This window comes from Balaenoptera acutorostrata, chromosome 11, assembly GCF_949987535.1.
Source record: "Balaenoptera acutorostrata chromosome 11, mBalAcu1.1, whole genome shotgun sequence".
NCBI lineage: Eukaryota > Metazoa > Chordata > Mammalia > Artiodactyla > Balaenopteridae > Balaenoptera > Balaenoptera acutorostrata.
The window spans coordinates 105,029,157-105,050,135 of record NC_080074.1 but is presented as its reverse complement, the minus strand read 5'-3'; the positions used below and the strand labels follow the sequence as shown (position 1 = coordinate 105,050,135).

The window sequence follows — 20,979 nt, the reverse complement described above, 5'->3', positions numbered from 1 at the left end:
ACGGCCTCTCTTGTTGCGGAGCAGAGGCTCCAGACGCTCAGGCTCAGTAGTTGTGGCTCACGGGCCCAGTTGCTCCGCGGCATGTGGGATCTTCCCAGACCAGGGCTCGAACCCGTGTCCCCTGCATTGGCAGGCAGACTCTCAACCACTGCGCCACCAGGGAAGCCCCTATATACATTTTTATACACACACACACACACACACACACACACACACCCCACATCTTTATCCATTCATCATTCAATGGATACTTAGGTTGTTTCCATATCTTGGCTATTGTGAATAATGCTGCAGTAAACATCTGAGTGAAGATGTCTTTTTGATATCCTGTTTTCATTTCCTTTGGATATATATCCAGAAATGGAATTGCTGGATTGTATTGTAGTTCTATTTTTAATTTTTTGAGGAACCTCCATACTGTTTTCCATAGTGGCTGCACCAATTTACATCCCCACCAGTAGTACACAAGGGTTCCCTTTTGTCTATACCCTCACCAACACTTGTTATTACTTATTTTTTGGATAATATCCATTTTAACAGGTGTGAGGTGATATCTCATTGTGGTTTTGATTTGCATTTCCCTGGTAATTAGTGACGTTGATCATCTTTTCATGTACCTGTTGGTTGTTTGTATGTCTTCTTTAGAAAAATTTCTATTCAGTTCCTCTGCCAATTTAAAAAATAATAAATTTATTTATTTATTTTTGTCTACATTGGGTCTTTGTTGCTGTACGTGGGCTTTCTCTAGTTGTGACGAGTGGGGGCCACCCTTCATTGCGGTGCACGGGCTTCTCATTGCAGTGGCTTCTCTTGTTGCGGAACACGGGCTCTAGGCACGTGGGCTTCAGTAGTTGTGGCACGTGGGCTCAGTAGTTGTGGCTCGTGGGCTCAGTAGTTGTGGCGCCCGGGCTTAGTTGCTCTGCAGCACGTGGGATCTTCCTGGACCAGGGCTCGAACCCGTGTCCTCTGCATTGGCAGGCGGATATTTAACCACTGCGCCACCAGGGAAGTCCCCTCTGCCCATTTTTAATTGGATCACTGGGGGTTTTTATTCTTCTACTATTGAGTTGTTTGAGTTCTTTATAATTTCGCCTATTAAGCCCTTATCAGATACATGGTATACAAATATTTTCTTCCATTCCATAGGTTACCTTTTCATTTTTTTAATTGTTTCTTTCACTGTTCAGAAGCTTTTAAGTTTGATGTAGTCCCACTTATTTTTGCTTTTATTGCTTGTGCTTTTGAAAGCTGATTCTTTTAAATGAAACATAAAAACTAAGGCATTGAAGGGACAGTTTTTGAGGGCTATCTTAAAGATTCTGGACTGAGAGATAGAAATGCTTACATTGAGTCATTCCCAATACCCTGTTCCCCTGCTCACACAACAGGCATTTATGGGTCTCCTGCTCTGTGCCTAGCATTGTACAAGATGCCGACTAGGAATTCAGTCTTAAGGAGGATGCATACAAGCAAACAGATGAATCATGGTACAGCACAGTGAAAGCCTAACATAGATAAGGAATTTTTCAGTTAGGAAGACTGAAATGATGCCAGGCACAGAGCCCAGATTCTTGCAGATTTCCTTCAGAACTTAAACAAAGGTGCCTAAGTTTTTCTTTCTGCCGCTGATATGCAAATTATTTCTTCCAACCTTTCCTTAGCTCAAGAACAATTGCATACAACCAGCTCCTAATTTTACTTGGGAGAGCTGATAGTTCACGGACAATCTAAGTCTACAGGAATTTCCAGATCACCATGAAAGCAATCATGTCAACCTAATCTACCTATTGTTTTACAATGTAAAACAATGTAGCAAAATAAGTTGTAGTTCTGTTCCCCCTTTTTGGCAGAAATATTAGTGAGTTGTGAAAGGACCAAACTGTAGTCATTCAGAGGTGAAAGGAAGCAGCCTGAGTGATCCAACACTACATAAATAAGGATCACCACCTGATATGTGAAATAGATCAGCTCAACTATAGATTCAAACACAAGAAATTGCTGATATTAGACCATTTTTGACCTGTAAAAAAAATGACTCTTTCTTATGGTTCAAACTAACACGTCAGGCCGAAGAAAAAACACATCAGAAACAGAGAGGAAGAAAAGGTCCTAGACCAAATTTGCAGAAGTCCTGCCCTCTACCGTCTAGGGTTCGTTCATTCAGTAAATATGATTGAGCACCTACTGTGTGCCAGCCCACATAGTACAGTCAATTGACACAGCATCCTGGTTCATCTCTGGGATTATACAAGGACAAGAGGACCAGTTCTCACACCCAAAGCTTTTCTGAATTATTTTTTTTTAATCATGAAATTCCAGTGTTGGAAAGAGACTTGGAGCCCATTTAGTCTCAGGCAGAAAATGCAGAACAAGAGACAATTTTTCAGGATATAGATTTACTGTAATAAATGAGGTAACAAAGTTAGTATTGATCACCGAACCTTCTAAAACAATGAAATCAAAGGGCAATCCTTTTTGACTGTAAAAAGCTTTCTCTCGGAGGAGAAATAGTTGAGTTAATGGATACAGAACTAGACTTATTCTCTGTAGAAGCCACAAAAATGCAGTAAAAATCATTGTTTTACGTTTGTAGAGAGCCCTGTCACTTATAAAGCTCTTTTCAGTAGTAATAACTATGTTTTACATTTGTAGGGAGACTTATAGTTTACAAAGCTCTTTCACTCACAAGATTTTATTTTGTTTTCCCCCAAATTCTGTGATGTTCATAGGCAAGTATTATCTATTTTAAAAGCATTTCATTTTAACATAATTTCAGTCTTAAAGAAAAGTTGCAATAGTACAAAGGATTTCCACATACCCTACACTCAAACTCCAACTGTTAGCATGTTACCACTCCTGCTTTATAGCTGTCTAACATGTTTTTTTCTGAACAGTTTGAAAATTGCAGTCTTTTACCTCTAAATACTTCAATGTGTGTTTTCTAAAAACAAGTATATTCTTTTACATAACCATCATGTAAATTTCAAAATCAGGTAATTATTATCAATATAATGTTATTACCTAGTTTACAGATATTATTCAAATTTTGACAGTTGTCCCAATACAATCATTTATAGAAACAGAAAATTCCAAATCACAGGTTGCATTCAGTTTTCATGTCTCATTAGTCCTCAGTCTGGAACAGTGCCTTAGGTTTTTCTTATCTTTCATGACCTTGGCATTTTTAATGAGTATAGGCCGGTTATTTTTTAGGATTTCCCTCAATATTAGTTTTTCTGATGTTTTAATTCCATTTAAAAAAAATATTTACTTAGTTATTTATTTGGTTGTGCTGGGTCTTAGTTGCGGCAGGCGGGCTCCTTAGTTGTGGCATGTGAACTCTTAGTTGTGGCATGCATGTGGGATCTAGTTCCCTAACCAGGGATTGAATCCGGACCCCCTGCATTGCAAGCATGGAGTCTTAACCACTGGACCACCAGGGAAGTCCCTAATTCCATGTTTAAATTGTGGAAGATAAGACTCAAAGTTTGAAAGATGGACAGTAAATGGCATAGATAGGACTCAAATATGGGTCTTCTGACCTCAATATGATTGCCCTATACCTTCAAAGTAATAATAATAATGAACTTATATGTATGTATAAGTTACTTTTGTATATATCATAACAATCTATCAGCACAGATGTTCAAAGATGAGCTGCTTGACTATTTGCCAGTTAAGTTGAACCTTTGGATGGGGAGTGGGGACTGATTTTCAGATTGCTCTGCAGAGGTGCTTCAAGCCCAGGAGGGCTGGGCTGCAGGTTCCTGTCCCAGTTTCGCTAGGACAGAACCACTGTGTTTTCTCTGTTGGAGTTATATCTACAGTTTCATTTTTTTTTTTAAAGGATACTGCTGCTAAGATTTTGAAAAACATTAAAGGAGATGATCTTTAATTATACTGTTAATCAAGAGAAAGAAAAACAAACAAAAAACCCACCCACAAATGACTACAATTACTCTAGAAAAACCAATTTCTAAAAATTCAGTAGACATTAGGGGACTTCCCTGGTGGTCCAGTGGTAAAGAATCTGCCTTCCAATGCAGGGAACATAGGTTCGATCCCTGGTCGGGGAACTAAGATCCTACATGCCACGGGGCAACTAAGCCTGCATGCCACAACTACTGAGCTCCCACGCCTCAGTGAGAGAGCCTGCGTGCCGCAAACTACAGAGCCCACACACTCTGGAGCCTATGCGCCACAACTAGAGAGACAAAGCCCGCATGCCACAACTAGAGAGAAGCCTGCGCACTGCAACGAAGAGCACGCGCGCTGCAACTAAGACCCAACGCAGCCAAAAAAAATAAATAAAGGAAATAAATAAATACATACATACATACATACATACCCCAAGGTGATATCTTTAAAAAAAAAAAACTTTAAAATAATATTCCTAGGTTATAACATCAGGTGTAGTATCTATCATTCTACACCCTAGGTTCTGCTATCAGTCCAGATACTGAATTCCAGTTCACCTGTTGTTTCCTCCATGAAGTCTTCCTGATGACTCTTTAGAAGTAACAAATTCATTCATCTAAATTCCATTATCTAGATGTCTCATCACCCACTACTTTTAGTATGTGTTATGTCTGTGTATGTCTTATTTCCCTGCTCTACTGTAAGTTCCTTAAGAGTAGGTGCTGTGTTTTATTCTCTTTGTATTCTCTATACAGGCATAGCTCAGGGATATTGCAGGTTTGGTTCCAGACCACTGCAATAAAGTGAATATTGCAATAAAGTGAATATTGCAATAAAGTGAGTCACATGAATTTTTTTGGTTTTCCCAGTGCATTAAAAAATTTACACGATACTGTAGTTTATTAAATGTACAAGAGCATTACGTCCTAAAAAACTATATACATACCTTAATTTAAAAATACTTTATTGCTAAAAATGCTAACCATCTGAGACTTCAGCAGGTTGTAAACTTTTTGCTGGTGGCGCGTCTTGCCTCAGTGTTGGTGGCAGCTGACTGACGAGGGTGACGGTTGCTGAGGGCTGGGGGGACCACGGCAGGTTCTTGAAATACGGCGACAGTGATGTTTGCCCCATCGATTGACTCCTCCTCTTACAAACAGTTTCTCTGTAGCAGCGATGCTGTTTGACTTCATTTTACCTACAGTAGAGCTTCTTTCGAAATTGGAGTCAGTCCTCTCACACCCTGCTGCTGCTTTCTTTGTTGCCATTTCAAGAGTCTTCACAGCATCCTGACCAGGACTAGATTCCATCTCAAGAAACCACTTTCTTTGTTCGTCCATAAGAAGCAACTGCTCATCCATTAAAGTTTATCATGGGGTTGCAGCAGTTCAGTCCCATCTGCAGGCTCCGCTTCTAATTCTAGTTCTCTTGCTGTTTTCACCACAATCTGTAGTTACTTCCTCCACTGAAGTCTTGAACCCCTCAAAGTCATCCATGAGGGCTGGAATCAACTTCTTCCAAACTCGTGTTCGTGTTGATATTTTGACCTCTTCCCATGAATCATAAATGTTCTAATGGCATCTAGAATGGTGAATCCTTTCCAGAAGGTTTTCAATTTATTGATACTTTTCCCAGAACCATCAGAAGAATCACTATCTATGGCACCTATAGCCTTATGAAATGTATTTCTTAAATAATAAGACTTGAAAGTTTAAATTACTCATTGATCCATGAGCTGCAGAATGGATGTTGTGTCAGCAGGCATGAGAACAACATTCATCCCACTGTCCATCTCCATCAGAGCTCTTGGGTGACCAGGTGCATTGTCAATGAGCAGTAATACTTTAAAAGGAATCTTTTTTGTTTCTGAGCAGTAGGTCTCAACAGTGGGCTTAAAATATTCAGTAAACCATATTATCAACAGATGTGCTGTCATCCAGGCTTTGTTGTTCCATTTATAGAGCACAGGAGAGTAGATTTAACGTAATTCTTAAGGGCCCTCGGAGTTTTGGACGGTAAATGAGCATTAGCTTCCATTTAAAGCCACCAACTGCATTAACCCCAACATGAGAGTCAGCCTGTCTTTTGAAGTTTTGAAGCCAGGCACTGACTTCTCTTCTCTGGTTATGGACGTCCTAGATGGCATCTTCTTCCAATATAAGGCTGTTTCGTCTACACTGAAAATCTGTTGTTTGGTGTAGCCACTTTAGCTACACCTTCTGGGTAACTTGCTGCAGCTTCTACCTCGGCACTCGCTGCTTCACTCTGCACTTCAATGATATGCAGGCGGCTTCTTTCCTGAAACCTCATGAGTCACCCTCTGCCAGCTTCAGACTTTTCTTCTGCAGCTCCCTCACCTCTCTCAGCCTTCATAGAAGTAAAGAGCGTTAGGGCCTTTCTCTGGATTAGGCTTTGATTACAGGAATGTTGTAGCTGGTTTGATCCTCTATCCAGACCACTCAGACTTTCTCCATATCAGCAATAACGCCGTTTTACTTTCTTATTAATCCTGTGTTCACTGGGGCAGCACTTATAATTTCCTTCAGAACTTTTCCTTTGCATTCACAATTTGGCTAACTCTTTGGTGTAAGTAGTCTAGCTTTTGGCCTGTCTCGGCTTTTGACATGCCTTCCTCACTAAGCTTAATTCATTTCTAGCTTTTGATTTAAAATAAGAGTGCAACTCTTCCATTCATTTGAACACTTAGAGGCCAATATAGGGTTATTAATTGTGTCTTAGGGAATAGGGAGGCTCGAGGAGAGGGAGAGAAGTGGGGAACAATGGGTCAGTAGAGCGGTCAGAACACACATGACATTTATCAGTTAAGTTCAGTATCTTACATGGGCGCAGTCCATGGTGTCTGCAAACAATTACAACAGTAACATCAAAAGTCACAGATCAGGGCTTCCCTGGTGGCGCAGTGGTTGAGAATCTGCCTGCCAATGCAGGGGACACAGGTTCGAGCCCTGGTCTGGGAAGATCCCACATGCCGCGGAGCAACTAGGCCCGTGAGCCACAACTACTGAGCCTGAGCGTCTGGAGCCTCTGCTCCGCAACAAGAGAGGCCGCGATAGTGAGAGGCCCGCGCACCACGATGAAGAGTGGCCCCCACTCGCCGCAACTGGAGAAAGCCCTCACACAGAAACGAAGACCCAACACAGACAAAAATAAAAATAATAAATAAATAATAAATAAAAAATTTAAAAAAAAAGTCACAGATCACAGATCACCATAACAAATATAATAATAATGAAAAATTTTGAAATATTGTGAGAATTACCAAAATGTGACACAGGGCCACAAAATGTAACAGCAAATGCTGTTGGAAAAATGGTGTCGATAGACTCGCTCGATGTAGGGTTGCCACAAACCTTCAATTTGTAAAAAGAAAACAAAACCAAACCGCAGTATCCACAAAGCGCAATAAAATGAAGAGCAATAAAATGCGTAGTTCCCTGCCCAGTATTTTGTACCTAGTAAGTGATCAATAAATATTTGAATCAGTTCTTTTTTTATTTGGGAAAATAAAACTAAACCACTGTCATGAGAAGGAGGCATTCAGCTTGTTCTGTGTAGTCCCAAAGCATGGATCAAGAAGTGTAAAACTGATATAGAAGCACTTTCTTCCAGTTACGGTTGTCCAACGATAGATTTACTGACTTGTGAGGTGAGGTTTCCACTAGCAGAAATGGGATGATTATTGAAGAAGCATAGAGTAAAATCTTATTCAGTTCTGAAACTCTCTTAGTGGCGAAAGCAATAACTCTGAAGCCAGACCACCTGAGTTCAAAGTCTGGCTAAGCCACTGAGTGCCTAGGTGGTTTTTGGCAAACAACTAAATCTCTCTGTGCCAGATTCTGTGTTTGCAAAGTGGGGATGATTTCTTTGACTCTAAGATACAATTATTTTATCTTAACATTTCTGAAATCAGGATGCTTATGACAATCGTCAGCCAGATGGCAGTTTTGATATAGTTGTCAGTTCATGTTGTTCGTACTTGAAATGAGCTATGTGCAATCTTAGTACACCATGTGTACTGAGTTTGACTTTCTTTTAAAATGTCTTTCGAAAGATTGTGGCATAGATTGGTATTGAAAATAAAACGTTTTTGTGTATGCAGAAAGACAAGGGAACAGCAGTGGGTGTAAATTTCAGATTAGTGAACAGTATTTACTGTTGATTAGAATTTTTTTCTTTTCTTAATGGTAAGTTACGTAATGGTAAGTCTTGAACTCGACAACATCTTAGATTCAGTGAATCTGGTATCTCATTGGTTCCCTCATGAGGTTATTATAAAGTGTAAGGATTAAATGAGTCCATACCTGTCTGGAAACTGCTTAGAACAGGGCCTGGTGCGAAGTCAGCACTGTGTGAGTGCTATTGTTATTATATTTTTGTATACTTAGACACAGTTGACTTCAACAGTTGCAGCCTCTAACCTAGCTTCTCACGGGGCGCCGTAAGCAGTAAGGTTACGGAGATTGCAACGGGACCGTCAGGGGTTTCCCCAAGGTGAAAATCTAGCCTTGGGAATTTGGAATCGATGCCACTGAAGCTGAGGAAAGCCTCTGACAGTACAGGAAGTTCTTGTAGAACCAGACTCTTTAAACTCTTCCCAGTGAGACTGAATGCAAATGAAAAGACTCTGGAAATAAAAAATCAAGGTTATGGTGGCAGCACCAGCCTTCTCTCTCTCTTACTCTCAACAGTTTCTGTGCTGACCCACATTTCCATCTGCCACGTCACAGCCTGGCAGGAGTTCCACCATTCTGAAGATAAATCACTTATAAAAGACTCACTTTCATTTTGAACGCTGACTGAGTCTGCAGCAACAGGAGGAGGGCCAATGCTTCTCCAAACTTCCTTGGCTGCCACTGCCTCAACTCCAGCAAAACTAACTTTTTTTTTTTTTTTTGTAATTTATTTTTATTTACTTATTTTTGGCTGTGTTGGGTCTTCGTTTCTGTGCAAGGGCTGTCTCTCTAGTTGTGGCAAGCGGGGGCCACTCTTCATCGCGGTGCGCGGGCCTCTCACTATCGCGGCCTCTCTTGTTGCGGAGCACAGGCTCCAGACGCGCAGGCTCAGTAGTTGTGGCTCACGGGCCTAGTTGCTCTGCGGCATGTGGGATCTTCCCAGACCAGGGCTCGAACCCGCGTCCCCTGCATTAGCAGGCAGATTCTCAACCACTGCGCCACCAGGGAAGCCCCAGCAAAACTACCTTTTCCCAGGGAGTAGATTAGTTGGGGAAAGGTGTTTTGCACTGAAGCAAGGTAGTTCTGGTCCCAGCTGGCTCCACCTCACAACACTTGTTTGTGTGGGTGGGCTTCGTGGAATGATAATTATTGAAAGAATGCAATTTGGAGATTTCCATTTGACAACTGCTACTTGTGTTCTCAAAGCCTCTTACTCCCTTGTTAAGAAAAAGACAGTAGAATGTACAGGAAACCAAGGGAAATTGTGTGTATTGATTGGGCTGAGACCCACACCTATATATTAAATGTCTCCTAGTGTGTCAGCTCCTGCTTTTCAACAAACAATAGTTAGCCAATCAACTATTAAAATGTCACCTGTCTTATTCCAAGCACTATGTTCACTTCTGCCTTAACTTCAGTAGGGTCAAGCAATGTGGGGACAGCTCTACGATTCGGGGAAGGTGTTGAGGGTCTAGGGAGACATCCTGCCACCTCTCTCGCTCCAGGATACCAAAGGACTACCGAAATGAAGGATCAGTAAGCTCTGAAAGCATTTTAGATTGCTACCCACTCTTCTCCAGATCCCTCCTTTCTGGCTCCAAAAGCATGAAGGTATTCACTCATTACACCAGGTTGACAACCCAGGTAAGAAAGATGGATCAGTTTTCCAGTATGGCTGATTTAAGTGTGTGCTTGAAGGCAGATTCACAAAAACAATCAGCAGTACTGGAAAAGCCTAGAATTTGCACACCTCACTGCAGTGTGCTCTAAGTTTATGAAATAATGCCCTTGTTTTGAGGTATGACTCAACCTGACCTGTCTCTACTACAGAGAATGAGGCCCAGGATAAAGTATAATTATAAAATCCTGGAGCATCTTAGAAGGAAGTCATTTGATAAACACCAGGTGTTTTAATATTGCTAATTCAGTCATTGTGAGGAAACTTGCAGAAGCTTCAGGCTGTCGATCTGCTCCGGGGTGTAGGTGGTACTGAAAACGTGTACCAGGAGAAACAAAGAATGCCTCTGCTGCCATATAAACCATATATTTTTTGTGGTTATAAAAAATAATACCTGCTTAACTAATAAGAACCTGCTATATAAAAAAATAAAAATAATAATACCAGCTTATTATGGAGGGATACAAAAATGTGTAAATTTATAGAAAAAATAAAGTCACCTATATTCCCATTGCCCAGAAAAATTTGATGTTTCCTTTTCACCTTAAAAAGATTAGTAGGGACTTCCCTGGTGGTGCAGTGGTTAAGAATCCCCCTGCCAATGCAGGGGACATGGGTTCGAGCCCTGGTCCGGGAAGATCCCACATGCCGCGGAGCAACTAAGCCTGTGCGCTACAACTACTGAGCCTGCGCTCTAGAGCCCGCGAGCCACAACTACTGAGCCCGTGTGCCTAGAGCCCATGCACCCCAACGAAGCATAGCCCCCACTAGCCGCAACTAGAGAAAGCCCGCATGCAGCAACGAAGACCCAACGCAGCCATAAATAAATAAATAAATTTATTTTTAAAAAAATAGAACAAGGAATACCTGTATACCCTTTACCCAGATATGCCTTACAGTTAACACTTTACTCCATTTGCTTTATCTGTGTTCTATCTATCTATCTATCTATCTATCTATCTATCTATCCATCCATCCATCTATAATTAAAGGGTGAGTTTCATCCATTGTGGCTCTTTAACCCTAAATACTTCAGTGTGTATTTACTAAGGATAAGGGTTTTTCTCCTCTAACATAACCATAGTTGTCAGCTTTATAAATTCATAAGATTACATTGATTTAAGAATTTAATCTATCATCCATATTCCCATGTGATCAACTGAGCCAAAAATGTCCTTTATGGCATTTTTCCCCTCCAGCACAGGATCCAGTCTAGGGCCGGGTACTACATTTGGTTGTCAAATCTCTTTACCCTCCCTGATCCTGGGACATTTTCATAGCCTTTATCTTTTCTGACACGGACATTTTGAAGAAGGCAGTGTCTACCACCCCTGCGCCTAACACACACTTTTTCCCGTGTAACTGAACGTTCCTCATTCTGCATTTATCTGATGTTTTTTGTGATTAGACTGAGGTTATGCATTCTCTGCTGGAACGTGGCGAGGGGATGCTCTGTCCTCCTCGGGGTGTCGCATCTGGAGACAGTGTCCAGTTTTCCTCACTGGTGATGTTAATTTGATCACCTAGTCAAGGTTTGCCCAATTTCTCCATCGTACTATTACTGTTGTGTTTTTTTTTCCTTCCTCCTTTGCAGTTTATGTCTATGGGGAGACAATTTAGGGTCATGCCAGTATTCTCCTCATCCAAATTTCCCCTCAGATTTAACATCCATTGATGATGCTTGCCTGGTTCAATCTTTACCACGACAGTTGCCAAATGATAATTTTCCAACTCCAGCACCTCCTCAACATTTGCCAGTTGACCCTTGTCATTCTGCTATTTTTTTTTTAATGGGGAAGGACTCATCAATTCTTCTCAGTACAATTTTCCACATATCCAAAAAGTCAGATAATCTCTCAGCACCGTTTTTCCCCCTGTAGACATTCTATCTGGAGCTCTTCGTCCTCTCCTCCACTTCAGACTCGTGGTCCCCTGACTGCTGCATAGCTGCCTTCCTGAGATTTTCACTTCTTATCATCTAAGGAATTTCATGGCCTTTTTTCTGTGTTGGATCCTGTTTCCTGAATCCTGTGCCTTCCTCTTTCTTAGCTTCCTTTTATGTTTTGAAGAGAGGAGACATTCTTCTCTAGCTTTCTGAGAAAAGGTAGGCAACGAGTTAATTTTTTTTGAGCATATGTGTGTCTAAAAATATCTTTACTTATTCATTCACTTTATTGATAATTTGGGTATTGAATTCTAGGTTAGAAGTTATTTTCCCTTGGAATCTTTAGTGTCTTTTAGCTTCTGTTGCTGCACGGAGGAAGTCCAAATGCAGTCTGATTCCTGATACTTTTGATGTAACCTGATACTTTGTATGTAACATACTTTTTTGGTTTTCATTCCACATATTTTCATTTAAAATATTTCCTCTACCTCTTATGGTATAAAATTTCTCAGTGTAGCTCATTTTTAATTCATCATTCTGAGCCCTGGGGTGGGACCTTTCAGTATGAAGACCTATGTCTTTCAGGTCTGAAGAGTTTTTTTGTGTTTTCTCTGTGTTAATTTCTTCCAGGTGTTTTCTTATTCTCTCTTTCTGGAATACCTATTTGTCAGATGTTGGACTTGATTGATGCTTTAATTTTCATATTGTTTCTCTTTTATTATCCATCTCTTTGACCAACTTTCTGAGAGATTTTTTTTAACCTTATCTTCCAAACTTATTAGTGAAATTTTTATGTTAGGTATCATATTTTAAATTTCTAAGTGCTTTCTTTATCTAATACATGTTTTTTCTTTTTTCTTAGAGTATACTGTTTTGTGAACCGAATACATATATCTTCTTAGCCTAGAATGTTATTTATGTTTTCTTTGGAAAAATGTTTTTCTGTTTGCCTTCTCTCTTGGGTTCCTTTTTCATTTGTTTTAATAGCTTTTATCTCAAAGATATTCCCTGTGATCCTTTACTGTCTTCATATTTAAGAATGAGGTATTAATCAGCTCATTGGAAGATTTCTGAGCGTATGGAAATTCTCTGATTTGCCTCATTGTAGGCAAGCTTTTAAAAATTATTTTATTTTAATGAAAAAATTTGAAATTGCAGTAAGATACACATAATATTTACCATCATAATAATTTTCAAGTGTACATTTAAGTGTACATCTCAGTAGTGTTAAGGACATTCACATTGTTGTACAGCCAACCTCCAGCTCTTTTCCTTTTGCAAAATTGAAATTCAATATTCATTAAAAAACAACTGTCCATTTCCCCCTCCCTCCAGCCCCTGGCAACCACTCTTCTACTTTCTGTCTTTATGAATTTGACTACTTTGCATATCTCCTGTAAGTAGAATCATACTGTGTTTATCTTTTTTGACAGGCTTCATAATGTCCTCAAGCTTCATCCATATTGTCCCATGTATCAGAATTTACTTCCTTTTTAAGGCTGAATCATAGTCCATTGTGTGTACACACCACATTTTGTTTATCCATCATCTGTCAATGGACACTGGGGTTGCTTCCCCCTTTTGGCTATTGCAGATAATGCTGCTATGGACATGGATGTGCAAATATCTGTGGGTGTGCTATGGACATGGGTGTCTGTAAAGACTCTGCTTTCAATTCTTTTAGGTATATAACTAGAAGTGGAATTGTTGAATCATATGGTAATTCTATTTTTAATTTTTTTGAAGGCCCACAATTGTATTTGCACCATTTTACATTCCTATCTGTAGTGCACACTATTCCAATTTTTATACATCTTTGTCAACATTTGGTATTTTCTGTTCTTAAACAGTTGCCATCCTAATGAGTGTGGGTAAGCTGTTTTAAGTGTATAGTTTTGGGCCCTGCTTTTTCCACAGAAAATGATCTTGAAAATTCTTTTTTCCACGTCAGTAGGGTTTTTTTGTTTGTTTTATTTTTAGGCCATGTGGCATGCAGGCCAACCAGGGATCGAACCTGGGCCCCCTGCATTGGGAATGTGGAGTCTTAACCACTGGACTACCAGGGAAGTCCCCTCAATAGGCATTTTTTTAAACATGATTTTTAATGGCTGTACTATTTAACAGATTCCATAATGTAACATTTTAATTAGTTTCCAGTAATTTTTCAGGGTATAAATAATGTTGTGCAGAATATTCTTATAAAGAAATTTTTGTGTACATCCCCGATATTTTTCTTAGTTGCTAAGGTCCTACAGGTTGAATTCCTGTTATCAGAGGGTATATGTTTTTGATATATATTCCCAGATTGCTTTCCTGAAAGGTTGCATCAGTTTGTATTCCTACCAGCAGTATGAAAGTATCGTCCACACTGAATATTATCAGACAAAATTATTTCAATGTATGATCAAAAATACAAGGTCAGTAAGACTATATACATCAACAGATAACAGTGGTCAACTCTGAGAATAATTCTGGTTTTGACATATGAGTGGTTATGTAAAATGCTAGATTAATTTTTATTGTTTGTATTTTTCAGTAAGAACATATGTAATAATTATGTAAAAATAAATATTTCAATTTCCTAATTTAAAACGGAAATGGTTGAAATTATATACTTATTTTATTTTATTTTATTTTTTTATTTTTTAAATTTATTTATTTTTATTTATTTATTTATGGTTGTGCTGGGTCTTCGTTTCTGTGTGAGGGCTTTCTCTAGTTGCGGCAAGCGGGGACCACTCTTCATCGTGGTGCGTGGACCTCTCACTATCGCGGCCTCTCTTGTTGCAGAGCACAGGCTCCAGACGCGCAGGCTCAGTGTTTGTGGCTCACGGGCCCAGCTGCTCCGCGGCATGCGGGATCCTCCCAGACCAGGGCTTGAACCCATGTCCCCTGCATTAGCAGGCACACTCTCAACCACTGCGCCACCAGGGAAGCCCTATTTTATTTTTTAAAATTTTTATTTATTTTTTTAAATTTAAATTATCTATTTCTAAATGACAAGATCGTGTAACTCTAATATGAAATTTTCTCATAACTTTTTCTGAGAGCAGTGCCACTTAAGCAGTGCAAGAAACCTTGAATTTTACCTTCTTTATTTTTTTTAATTTTCTTGATTTAATTTTATTCATTTTTTTACACAGCAGGTTCTTATTAGTCATCCATTTTATACACATCAGTGTAGACATGTTAATCCCAATCGCCCAATTCATCACACCACCACCGCCACCCCCCTCCCAGCCGCTTTCCCCCCTTTGGTGTCCATACGTTTTTTTCTCTACTTCTGTGTCTCAATTTCTGCTCTGCAAACTGGTTCATCTGTACCATTTTCTAGGTTCCACATATATGCGTTAATATACGATATTTGTTTTTCTCTTTCTGACTTACTTCACTCTGTATGACAGTCTCTAGATGCATCCACGTCTCTACAAATGACCAAATTTTTTTCCTTTTTATGGCTGAGTAATATTCCATTGTATATATGTACCACAACTTCTTTATCCATTCGTCTGTCGATGGGCATTTAGGTTGCTTCCATGACCTGGCTACTGTAAATAGTGCTGCAATGAACATTGGGGTGCATGTGTCTTTTTGAATTATGGTTTTCTCAGGGTATATGCTCAGTAGTGGGATTGCTGGGTCATATGGTAATTCTATTTTTAGTTTCTTAAGGAACCCCCCATACAGTTCTCCAAAGTGGCTGTATCAATTTACATTCCCACCAACAGTGCAAGAGGGTTCCCTTTTCTCCACACCCTCTCCAGCATTTGTTGTTTGTAGATTTTCTGATGATGCCCATTCTAACTGGTGTGAGGTGATACCTCATTGTAGTTTTGATTTGCATTTCTCTAATAATTAGTGATGTTGAGCAGCTTTTCATGTGCTTCTTGGCCATCTGTATGTCTTCTTTGGAGAAATGTCTATTTAGGTCTTCTGCCCATTTTTGGATTGGGTTGTTTGTTTTTTAATATTGAGCTGCATGAGCTGTTTATATATTTTGGAGTTTAATCCTTTGTCCATTGATTCGTTTGCAAATATTTTCTCCCATTCTGAGGGTTGTCTTTTCGTCTTGTTTATGGTTTCCTTTGCTGTGCAAAAGCTTTTAAGTTTCATTAGGTCCTATTTGTTTACTTTTGTTTTTATTTCCATTACTCTACGAGGTGGATCAAAAAAGATCTTGCTGTGATTTATGTCAAAGAGTGTTCTTACTATGTTTTCCTCTAAGAGTTTTATACTGTCCGGTCTTACATTTAGGTCTCTAATCCATTTTGAGTTTATTTTTGTGTATGGTGTTAGGGAGTGTTCTAATTTCATTCTTTTACATGTAGCTGTCCAGTTTTCCCAGCACCACTTATTGAAGAGACTGTCTTTTCTCCATTGTATATCTTTGCCTCCTTTGTCATAGATTAGTTGACCATAGGTGCGTGGGTTTATCTCTGGGCTTTCTATCCTGTTCCACTGATCAATATTTCTGTTTTTGTGCCAGTACCATATTGTCTTGATTACTGTAGCTTTGTAGTATAGTCTGAAGTCAGGGAGTCTGATTCCTCCAGGTCCATTTTTTTTCCCTCAAGACTGCTTTGGCTATTCGGGGTCTTTTGTGTCTCCATACAAATTTTAAGATTCTTTGTTCTAGTTCTGTAAAAAATGCCATTGGTAATTTGATAGGAATTGCATTGAATCTGTAGATTGCTTTGGGTAGTATAGTCATTTTCACAATATTGATTCTCCCAATCCAAGAACATGGTATATCTCTCCATCTGTTGGTATCATCTTTAATTTCTTTCATCAGTGTCTTATAGTTTTCTGCATATAGGTCTTTTGTCTCCCTAGGTAGGTTTATTCCTAGGTATTTTATTCTTTTTGTTGCAATGGTAAATGGGAGTGTTTCCTTAATTTCTCTTTCAGATTTTTCATCATTAGTGTATAGGAATGCAAGAGATTTCTGTGCATTAATTTTGTATCCTGCAACTTTACCAGATTCATTGATTAGCTCTAGTAGTTTTCTGGTGGCATCTTTAGGATTCTCTATGTATATTATCATGTCATCTGCAAACAGTGACAGTTTTACTTCTTCTTTTCCAATTTGTATTCCTTTTATTTCTTTTTCTTCTCTGATTGTCGTGGCTAGGACTTCCAAAACTATGTTGAATAATAGTGGTGAGAGTGGACATCCTTGTCTCGTTCCTGATATTAGAGGAAATGCTTTCAGTTTTTCACCATTGAGAATGATGTTTGCTGTGGGTTTGTCATATATGGCCTTTATTATGTTGAAGTAGGTTCCCTCTATGCCCACTTTCTGGAGAGTTTTTGTCATAAATGAGTGTTGAATTTTGTCAAAAGCTTTTTCTGCATCTATTGAGATGATCATATGGTTTTTATTCTTCAATTTGTTAATATGGTGTATCACATTGATTGATTTGCGTATACTGAAGAATCCTTGCATCTCTGGGATAAATCTCACTTGATCATGTTGTATGATCCTTTTAATGTGTTGTTGGATTCTGTTTGCCAGTATTTTGTTGAGGATTTTTGCATCTATATTTATATACTTATTTTAATATGTATGCTTTTTGGTTTTATTAAAGTTAAACCTTTTTTCCTATTTATCTTTCTCCTTTTGTGAAATATCCACTCACTTCATTTGTCTATATTTCCTGAGTTGTTAGAACTTTTTATATATGAATTCTCTTCACCATACATGTCAATAATATTTCCCCCTTTTTTCTTGTTTATTTTCTACTTCCAGAAGCTAAAGAAGTTGAATGTAGGTAGATACATTTATCCATCTTTTACTTCATGATTACTTTATCAGCTTTTATAGTTAGAAAGCTTTTTTCTCCGTTCTGAGGTCGGATATTCATCTGCATATTTTTTTTACTTTGTTTTATGTGTATCTGCGTGTATTTAACATTTCACCCTTGAATTCAGCTGTAATTTATTTTAGTACATATTTTGATAAGGAATCTAACCCCAAACAGTAACTAAGTGTCCCAGCACCATTTGGAAGCCAACATTCCTTTCTTTACCAAATGCACTGGGGATGGGAGGGGGGCGGGGGGTGTTCCCGGGAGGAGTGAGCAGTCAGCCCAGCAGGAAGTGACTTGCCCGGGGCTTTGCTGCTCACATCGGGGTCCGCGCGGCTAGAAGGGCGCCGGGGCAACAGCTGGAAAACGCAGGGACTGATTTTGTCGGGAGTTTTCCGCAATCAGCTCGGAGTCGCGATGACAACTTTTTTTTTTTTTTTTTTTTTAATTTGGACAGGCCATGAGAATAATTCCTTTTATTTATTTATTTATTTATTTATTTTTGGCTGTGTTGGGTCTTCGGTTCGTGCGAGGGCTTTCTCTAGTTGCGGCAAGCGGGGGCCACTCTTCATCGCGGTGCGGGGACCGCTCTTCATCACGGTGCGCGGGCCTTTCACTATCGCGGCCCCTCCTGTTGCGGGGCACAGGCTCCAGACGCGCAGGCTCAGTAGTTGTGGCTAACGGGCCCAGCTGCTCCGTGGCATGTGGGATCTTCCCAGACCAGGGCTCGAACCCGTGTCCCCTGCATTAGCAGGCAGATTCTCAGCCACTGCGCCCCCAGGGAAGCCCGCGATGACAACTTTTTAATCTTGCTTTGCTCGGTGACGTCCCGAGCGCAGGTCGCCACGCAGCGTCTCCCTCGACGCGAGCGCCTGGGAGTCCTGCAGACCCGGGGGCGGGGGTGGGGAGGTGTGCGGGGAGGTGGGCGTGTGGGGCGGTGACGGGCGGGCGTGTGCGGGGCGGTGGGCGTGTGCTGGGCGGGAGCGGGCGCGGCCTGGGCCGGCGGGCTCCTCGGCCTGCGATCCAGGCCGCGCTCTGACGACCGGCCTTAGCAGGATGCAGGGGGAACGGTCCTCTCCCGCAGCAGCCTAGGGGCACTGAGCTGCGCCGAGCGGTCCTGCCGCCCCTCGTCGGGCTCGGGCTGCCGGGCTGGGAGCGCTAAGGGCGGCGCCACGAGGCCGGGCGAGTTCGCCGGCCGCCAGGGGCAGCAGAGATTCCCGGCGGCGCAGGGCCCGCGGGAGCCAAGCGGAGGGAGCGGCGGCACGGAGGTCAGGTTCGCGCTGTTAGCTTGCTTTTGCGGCTCTCGACAGACGGCTCTACTCCCTCTCCGACTTGACTTGCGGCTCCTCTTCCTGTGCCCGGCAGTGGCCCACACGTTTTCGGTCGGACCTTCTTCCGAGGGCCCTTCCGCGCGTTCAGGCAGTATGGCCCGGGGTAGAGCGGCCCGGACCTTTTCCCCAGCGTCCTCTGCGCGGTCGTGCCGGAGCGCCCTTCTCCGCGTTCAGCCCACCCCAGCCAGGCGCGCTCTCTCGCCCGGACCTTCTTCCCAGCGTCCTCTGCGCGGCCGTGCCCGAGCGCCCTTGCCTGCGTTCAGTTAGGACGGAGCTCTGTGCGTGCGGCGCGGCGGAGGCGCGTGAGTGGGGTCTCCGCCGGGTGGGGAGCTCGTCTTGAGAGTCCCGGCTCAGTGGTCCCAGGCCCAGTGGCGTGTGCTGAACCGCGAGAGCGCTGCGGCCCGAGGGTGCTGGGACGGGCGGGGCGGGGACTGGGCCGCGGGGTAATTGGCGCCAGCGGGCGGGGACGGGGGGTGTCCGCGGCTGGGCCGCCGGGCGGGAGAGGCTGCGGCGGGGAAGGAGTTAACCGTTTAGGAGGAATTTGACAGGTCAGCGCGTCTTCAGCCTTTCTAGACCTTTCTTTAAAAATTGAGAGAGAATTCACATACGACTAAATTCATCCTTCTAAAGAGACCAGTTGAGTGGTTTTTGGTATAGTCAGGTGATTGGGCCGCCATCACCGCTGTTCAATTGGAGAGCGTTTCATCGCCCGGGAAGGAAATCCCGAGCTCGTAGCTGACGCTTCTCCTGTCCCGCTGCCCGGCCCCACCGGGCCGCTTTCTGTCTCTGAGTTTGCGGGGCCAGGATAGTTCACCTCAGTGCAGTCAGACGGCGTTTGTCCTCTCGTGGGCGGCTCTTTGCGCGCGGCACAGCTCCTCGGGGTTCGTCCGCGCTGTAACAGTGGTCGGCACTCGCCCCTTTTTACGGCCGAATGATAATAGTTCAGTGGAGGGAGAGACCATGTTGTGTTTCTCCGTCAGTCGATGGGCATTTGGGTTTTTGCACCTTTTGGCTTCTGAGACCTTTTGAGGTCTTTTCCTCCACGGAACTCACAGTCGGAGGCACAGTCAACTTAAAACTCTTCTCCCAACATTGAACTCTGGGATCGGATCAGGTAGTGTTGCAGTGGCGTCGGGTCAGCTGTCTTGCAGGAGAGTTTGCCAGGGTTTCTGTCCTCGGCTCAGCACTTGCTCGGCTGTCGGCTGCGGTGGTCACAGGCAGAGAAGCGTCGGTGTGCGGGTGTCATCAGCGATGCCGCCAAGACCTGTTGGCGCGTGATAGGAACCGGGTGGACTCGGAGATGAGCGCATGAAGAAGGTGGCTGAGAGCTGTGGGAGACGTCTGACCTCCGAGCACGCCCAGCTCATCTCTGTTATTTGCGGATGCACGGCCCGGCTAAAACTCCTCGTGAGCCGCCAAGTAGATAGCAGGGCCGACGCGCCCGTCCCCAGCTCAGGTCCAGCAAGGCGTCCCCCTGCCTTCTTGTCTCCGCTCACTCTGTAAATCTGCGTCCTTGTTGTGGCATGTTTAGTGCCACAGTTTTATGCTTTTCGTTAGTGATTCCACTTTCTTTAACGCATTTTAAAAAATTGAATGAGAGATTCTTTAAATTCTAGAGTTCTTTACAACTTTCAGAAGTACCACTGCCCCGCTCTTGCCCCTCCCTTCTTCCCTCTCCCCACTGGTAACCACTGGTTTGTACTCTATATTTGTAAGTCTGCTTCTTTTTTTGTTTTGTTCACTAGTTTGTTGTGTTTTATAGATTCCACATATAAGTGATATCATACAGTATTTGTCTTTGTCTCTCTGACTTATCTCACTTAGCACAATGCCCTCCACGTCCATCCATGTTGCTGTGATTTCACGGTTTAGAATGTTCTCCAAGCTTAGTGCTGAAGTGCTGTCTGGTGTTCCTAAGAGCAGGGTGGCTGTGTTGTGTCTTACAGAGACGCGGCAAGCTTCTCGTAGATGAGCTTTGCTCGGGCCTGAGTTATGTGCTGTTGGCTGTGAGGTCAGCAGTTACGCATCAACAATACATACTAAATAGGGTGCCTTTAATAGAAACAGGCAAAGCAAGCTTTTGTATTGACTGGTCGATGGAAATGTAGTGACTGGAGGCTCGCAGGAACCTAGGCCTGTATTTCTGCTAGGGGCAGTGGCTCGGTAT

The 20,979-nt window shown here is 42.2% G+C and overlaps 1 protein-coding gene across 15 annotated transcripts in view; it reads left to right on the top strand.

The window, feature by feature from the left end:
• The window catches only part of RAD52 (RAD52 homolog, DNA repair protein), a 78,154-nt gene that overhangs the window by 26,785 nt on the left and 30,390 nt on the right, over positions 1-20,979 (top strand). For 6 of the 15 annotated variants that reach the window (XM_028163497.2, XM_028163499.2, XM_028163493.2 and 3 more), the window contains exon 1: positions 18,786-19,114. The exons of 5 other annotated variants lie outside the window; for them this stretch is intronic. The gene's annotated coding sequence lies outside the window, so the exon portion shown is untranslated. Of the gene's footprint in view, positions 1-18,062; positions 18,082-18,441; positions 18,750-18,785; positions 19,115-20,979 lie in introns of those variants that run through there. 4 more of the 15 variants (XM_057556283.1, XM_057556279.1, XM_057556280.1 and 1 more) reach the window with 3 other exon arrangements.